Raw genomic sequence first — 6,406 nt, forward strand, 5'->3', positions numbered from 1 at the left:
GTTGAAGAGTCATGAGGGTAGGTGAACAGTCACAAAGGGGAATGTCAAGGGTCACCCCGCCCTTTGCTATTTATAGAACCTCATAACTCATTGTACAGGCTTTTGGGTAGCCAAGCTTCCGATAAGATTATCTTAGAGAAAGCTTGGAGAGTATTGTAACGAGCCTTGACTTCTCCACAGTGCAAAGCTAGTACATCTCTTTGGAGGAGCAGGTGGTAGTGACTATAACGTTCTATTATTGGGACTAGTGATTGGTCATGGTTGTACTGTATGTTTGGAACTTTCACGCTTAATATAACAGAGGCAACACGTTTCATGCATATGTTTTTATTTTATTTCAGTTATCTTGGTTACTCTAATGATATATGTATCTATTTGCTTATGCATGTATGTATAGACTCTCTATGTATATGTATGTATGAATATTGCTAAGATGTATTGTTGGTTTAACCATCACTTTGGATTGTTGGTTCACCTGCCTTCCAGTTTGTGATGCATATTTGCTCGCAGGTTCCCTTCCAAGTCGCGTGTTTCCATAGGTTTCCAAGGGGAGCACTCACCCCACTTTTTGTGTGTTAGAATCGTTCATACACCTTCTTTGGCTTGCTACGCATGTCACACCCTTGCTACCAACAAGGACATATTACTTACCTTTGCACACAAGTGCGGTCAAGGCGATGTTGTATGACCCACTGTTGGGACTCCTACACCAAACAGTATGAGGTCTAGTTGGGACTTCTTACCAGGGGAGATCCCCTTACATGCTGGCAGGTCCAACATTGTCAACAGATTCATGAAGCATAGTAACAGAGTTGGTGATCTTAATAGGGCTCATCCTCTTCATGATGTGTTACACTTGAATGGCATGAATGCATGGATTTCAAAAGGCTGAGATATGGTATAAATCTTGGGAAATTTTGACCAAATAAATAACCCAAACCTGACACTTGAGATATGATATAAATCTTGGGAAATTTTAACCAAATACATAACCCAAAACTTAAACCTAGTAGTGTGAAATCCATTGTTTCAAGTGTGGCTACTGAAGACAAATTTCTTAAATACTTTTAAAAATTAACATATAGATAATTTATAAAAGCAGGGAATTTCGTTGTTAATCTAATGTCAAACCGGATAAAAATTCAAGAAATAACTCGCAATGACAATCCAAAATTGACAAGGTTTATTGGACAAATGTTCAAAACTCATTGGGAATATCCTAATCCTACAAGTTACTCATCTAAGGCAACCGAAAATGTTACCTTGCCTAGGAAACATGGAATGTTAATGATATAAATGACAAAAAGATAAATAATTAAAACTGATTGTCAGAACCAATGCAAACAATGAATGATAAACAAAATGAAAATCGGACAAAATGTCACATACCCACTCCATAAGACCGTCATCCACTTCCATACTCAATGCTACCCAAGACTAAGCAGGTCATTCAACTGGTATCCACATCCTCATATCCACAGTAGAATTCATCCTCGTATCCACATACAACCTGCATTGGCCATACCCTTCTATAAAGAAAAAATAAAATAAAATGAAGCCAAAAAGCCTTTTTACTGGTCAACGATTTAAAGATTTTGAAGCCTGTATTTAAAAAGAAGAATCTCATACCAATATCCTTGCTTGCTTTGAAACTCTATTCAAATACATCAGTTCTTCCAAAACCTTTACATATCGTGGATCATCATAATTCAATTCATCAATTAAATGGAGTTCCATCATCTCTAGAGCAGGGGTGCTCTGAAGAAAGCAACCTAATACACTGATTTCCCTACCATGAAATTCAGTTATGTCTACATAAGCATGTATCGTAAGGAGATGAAAGAGTAGGGATCTAAGATGTCCATGTATGGGATATTTTGCAAGTTCCTGCATTGCATTTCAAAACCATAATAAGCCAAATCTGCACTCATTTACGAGGTAAAAGACACAAATATTCATTATGAACATCATGGAAAAAAACATGGAATAATTTTATGGTCATTTCACATCTTATAGCAAGTTAAATTTTTTAATTTAGGTAGTGTAGATTTGCATTAAGGAATAGATATTAAGCAAATTCATTACCTATTTTTGTTTCATATCTATTGGATACATTGAACCTGCAAACCGGACATAATAATGAACCAAAACTTAATAGTCAACCTAAGCTACATCAATATATGCTTTGTATTTTTTTTGTTGATGTTATACCCTGACAACTAGGTAGAAAATGCAAACATTCTTAAACATTGAAACATGTTGTTCATTGCACGTGTAAAAGAAAAGAAGAAATTTTTTTCTTACCAAGATAAAGTTGTCACCCATTAACAAATGTTGGAGTTTAGGAAGCCTCTCGAACAAAAAATTGAGAGGACACATATTTCTTTAAGAAAAGGCCCAACACATATGACCAAATCCTTTAATGATTTAAAGCTCCCCATCATCTTAATCAATATGTCCACAGAGAAATTGTACGCATTATCAAGACATGAGTCCATTTCCAGTACGATCAAACTACTTCCACGCTGCATATTGAGTCTCAAGATAGAGCATGAAAGCTCTTGAAACAATATCCCATTCACTCTCAAATATTTTATCATGTATGCCCCTACATACATATACAAGACAACCTGCGTTTACAGTGGTTTATTTATATTTTATCCACATACAACCTGCATTTACACTGGTTTCATTGTAAAGCGTTGAAAGTAATAGTAAAATCCAGACTTACATGGTCATAGTTTGAAGCAAGTGATTGAAGAGGTTTTGCCTATATCAAGCGGTTGTTTGATGCAAATTCAGTGATTTATCTACTGAAGACCCCAAATATAGGGAGTTCACAGAAGGTCGAATACTGACGATCAGATATTCTTTATGGTTTGGCTAGTTGAGTGGGGCATCTAATCAAATTAGATGAAAATAAAACTAAGCTTCAAAATGGGTCCTATGCAAGTTCTTTCAAATGATATCCCTTGGAAGCTTCAACGTAGTACTCAGTATCATCATACAGATGATCACCCAAAAACAGATCATCTGATCCCGTTGAAGTTTGGAGAACCAAGTCACCATTTTCAGAAGGTCGTTGATATAGTCATTTTGAGCAATTATTTTAATGTAAATACCTAGGATTCCTCGCAGCACTGACCCTTGAATGTAATTTCCTGGGTGCCCCACAAAAGAAGGATTACCGAGTTGGCACCCATCAGTTTTAACAACAATGTGCTAACTTCTTGGATAAAATAAGTCCTTTTCAAAATTGTTTTTCTCACTAGCATTCCTTTTATCTCTCGGAACAAAAACCATTTCATCTTCAAGATTGACCCAATGAGTGTACTGATATACATAAATGTTGCTTGGTCAATTAGCACTTGAAACAAGTTTGGCATCATTGATCATATCTATAAATGCACCCTCCTTTTGCCATATGTCTAAAATAATGCTTCCAGACAACTCATTTTCTTTGGGATAAGAACTTGAATCAACATGTATTTCACTAATCAGTAGATATTTTTCACCAGTCAAATATATAGGCTTATGGTTCAATACATTAAATTCTAATGAAGATATTCCAAAGAAAATGCACGAGTTCAAGAAATGAAGCATTTGCACACAAGGAGCTTCTAAGTAGATTTGTTGCCATCCTTTCTTAATCAACAAATTCATGGGTTCTTTGTTTGTATGTATGATGTAAGAATCCACAGGATGAGTAGATATAATACACAACCAATATCCTTTATGGATAAAAACTATCTCTGAATGATCAAAAACACCAACATTGACATCAATAACCTCTCTCTCCCAACACCAATCATCATCCCAGTCTAACAAATCAGATGAAGGTCCATGTTTTACCTCAAGACACCATGCACCAAGTAAGACTTTCTCAAATATGAAGTCACTTCTCTCATTTATTAAACTTAAAGAGTTCAACTTCTATGAACCCAGAGTTCAATAGCTAGAGAAGTAAGTGATATAGAAACCAAGGAGTCACATGCTTCCTTGCATATCACCGATCCACGGATATCAACAAGTGCCTTTATAAATTTAATGCCAAGCATTGGTCCAGTTAATGCCACATCAATATGTGATGGTGAAAATTGAAGACCAAAACCACGTTATGTTGTTGTGATCAGTGGGGATATTTGATATTCACCTAGTTGAACCTCGAGCAGAAGTTTCCCATATCATCAATCCTCTTTACTTAAGGCTTAAGATTCTCTGGCCTGTGTGTCAAGCCAACCTGATGCTTGCCAAAATAGTCATCTGTAACTAATTTTAGGGAACCACAAATATTATAATGTGTTGATTCTATCTCTGGGATTGAAGCCATGTTTGGAAAAACCGTGAAATTCTCCAAACTTCTAAACTCGAAGTGATCCTTCTCAGCCTTGATTGTGTAGCGTGTTAATGTTACCTGATCAAGTTTTTAATATCCCTGAACATCTATTGTAGCTCTTTCTCATCCATCAACTAATATCTTAATACCTTCAACACCGACACCTTCAGAAGTCATGACACATCCTCCAACTGAGAAAATTGTGACCTAAAACGACTGACATATATTAACATCACTGTGCTCAACCAGAACCTCCATAGATGGAGGTGAAACATAAAATATTGTATTCTCACCTTTGTAGAATGGCAACAACCTGCATTTTCCACATAGAATAAAATTAAAATAAAAGTTTCCATTTTTATAAGATATTGCATGACAAAGCGCTTGATCTAGGCAAGGATCTTCTCCAGAACCCTGAGGGAAATTCACCTCATGGACATGATTTGAATAAAGGTATACATGAACACCTAAAATAGGGTTACCCTAAGAAACAACTAAGCCATCCATATCATAACCAGGGACAGAAAATATGTCATCTACTACCAAATTTCCAAAGCCCAACTCTATCTCTAGAGAGCCTCTTTGCACAATTGTTAAGTGAACATGAGAATCATGTATTTGAAAGAGAATATTATAGAAAATATAATCTATAAACCTCAATCATTGTACCTCCTGTGTAATCCCATCCTCGCTAGGTTCGACATTAGGTATGACGTATCTTCTTCCTCTGTTTAAAAATTGGCTCAGAGAGCCCGCTCTTTCCACTTCTTCATGTTTTATTTCACGGAGGGATACTGTGTCCTCTAGACGCCCATTCTCAAGGAATAAATCTAAAATATTTATGTGGGAAGAGTCAATATTGGGAATATTTAGTGGCAAGGAATTTAGTTTCAGCGGTTTCTCTAATCTCTTTTCATGACACACAAACAAACAGAAGCACGTTTCAACACTTTCTACATTTTATTTCCTAATGTCTTCACAGTGTAATATTTTAGGTTGAAAACATTATGCTTCTATACCTGAGTGAAATTATCACGTGCATGCTTGACAAATATTTGGTCATTGAAATTTACGCAAAGGATGCTTTCTCCAAACTTATTCTGTGTATCAAACAAAGGCAAAGAGTGAGAAAAATATCACGACCTTTCCTTTTTGAAAAAAAATGTAGTGGGATTTGATATGACCTGATATTTGTATACTGCTGGAGGATTAACGAAATTTATGTATTCATGATGGGAAGAAACCAACCTATATTTCCCTAGAGTAAAATTTGAAAATGTGTAATTTCCTCCCTACGACGTAAACACAACATTAATGAGGTCATTGCAGGTGTAAATGAGTTCAACCTTCACATTGGCAAGACCTTCATTTATCTCTGGACAACTTTTTGCTCCAACATCCCCCAACACTCTCCCAAAAATAGTGAACCCAGTGAAGCAAAAATTGATCTCTTCATTTCCATTTCAACCATTGTGATCCATTGATACAGGAACCTGATCTGGTTCCCATGACCATCCATCCAGACCTTTGAGTCGGATTATAAAAGACCCCTTTTCATATAGAGTGATGAAATAATATCCATTTGGAGCACATTGTGTATTGTCCTTCACCAAACCATCAATGGTATGAATCTCAACAACAATGTGAGAGTAGTCGAGCTTCAGATCTGAAGGCTTCCTCAACTTTTTCAAAGACGAACTTGCCTCAATGAAACCTCTACATCCATTGATCCCGTTGGTAACAGTTCGAACTGCTAGGCATGTAACCAACAGCAGAAGCACCCACCACGTCTCCATTACAAGGACCTTCGAATCTAAAACCCTACTAGCTTTCCTCCAGGTTTCAACAGCTCACTGCATCTCTCTTCCTCTAGTTCCCAACTAGTTGTCGCTATTTCAATGCCGATAGAATCTGAAATCACTTGGATGGTTGAGATGTCGGGCTTTTAGGGGCACCAAACACGTAGATCCACTAAAAATCCAACCCCACCACAAAGATCTGGATCAATTTTACCCTCACAGAGATCTGGATAGGTGCTACCCTCGCAGAAACAGTGCCAGGTTGTAAAAA

General features: G+C 36.7%; 1 pseudogene; it reads right to left on the bottom strand.

The window, feature by feature from the left end:
- Positions 1 to 2,944: 2,944 nt before the first annotated feature.
- Positions 2,945 to 6,132, bottom strand: LOC149250177 (uncharacterized; annotated as a pseudogene).
- Between the last annotated feature and the right edge of the window lie 274 nt (positions 6,133 to 6,406).

This window comes from Pinus tabuliformis, chromosome 7 (genome assembly GCF_031772625.1).
Source record: "Pinus tabuliformis cultivar Carrire ecotype Pingquan chromosome 7, CPIR1, whole genome shotgun sequence".
Classification (NCBI taxonomy): domain Eukaryota; kingdom Viridiplantae; phylum Streptophyta; class Pinopsida; order Pinales; family Pinaceae; genus Pinus; species Pinus tabuliformis.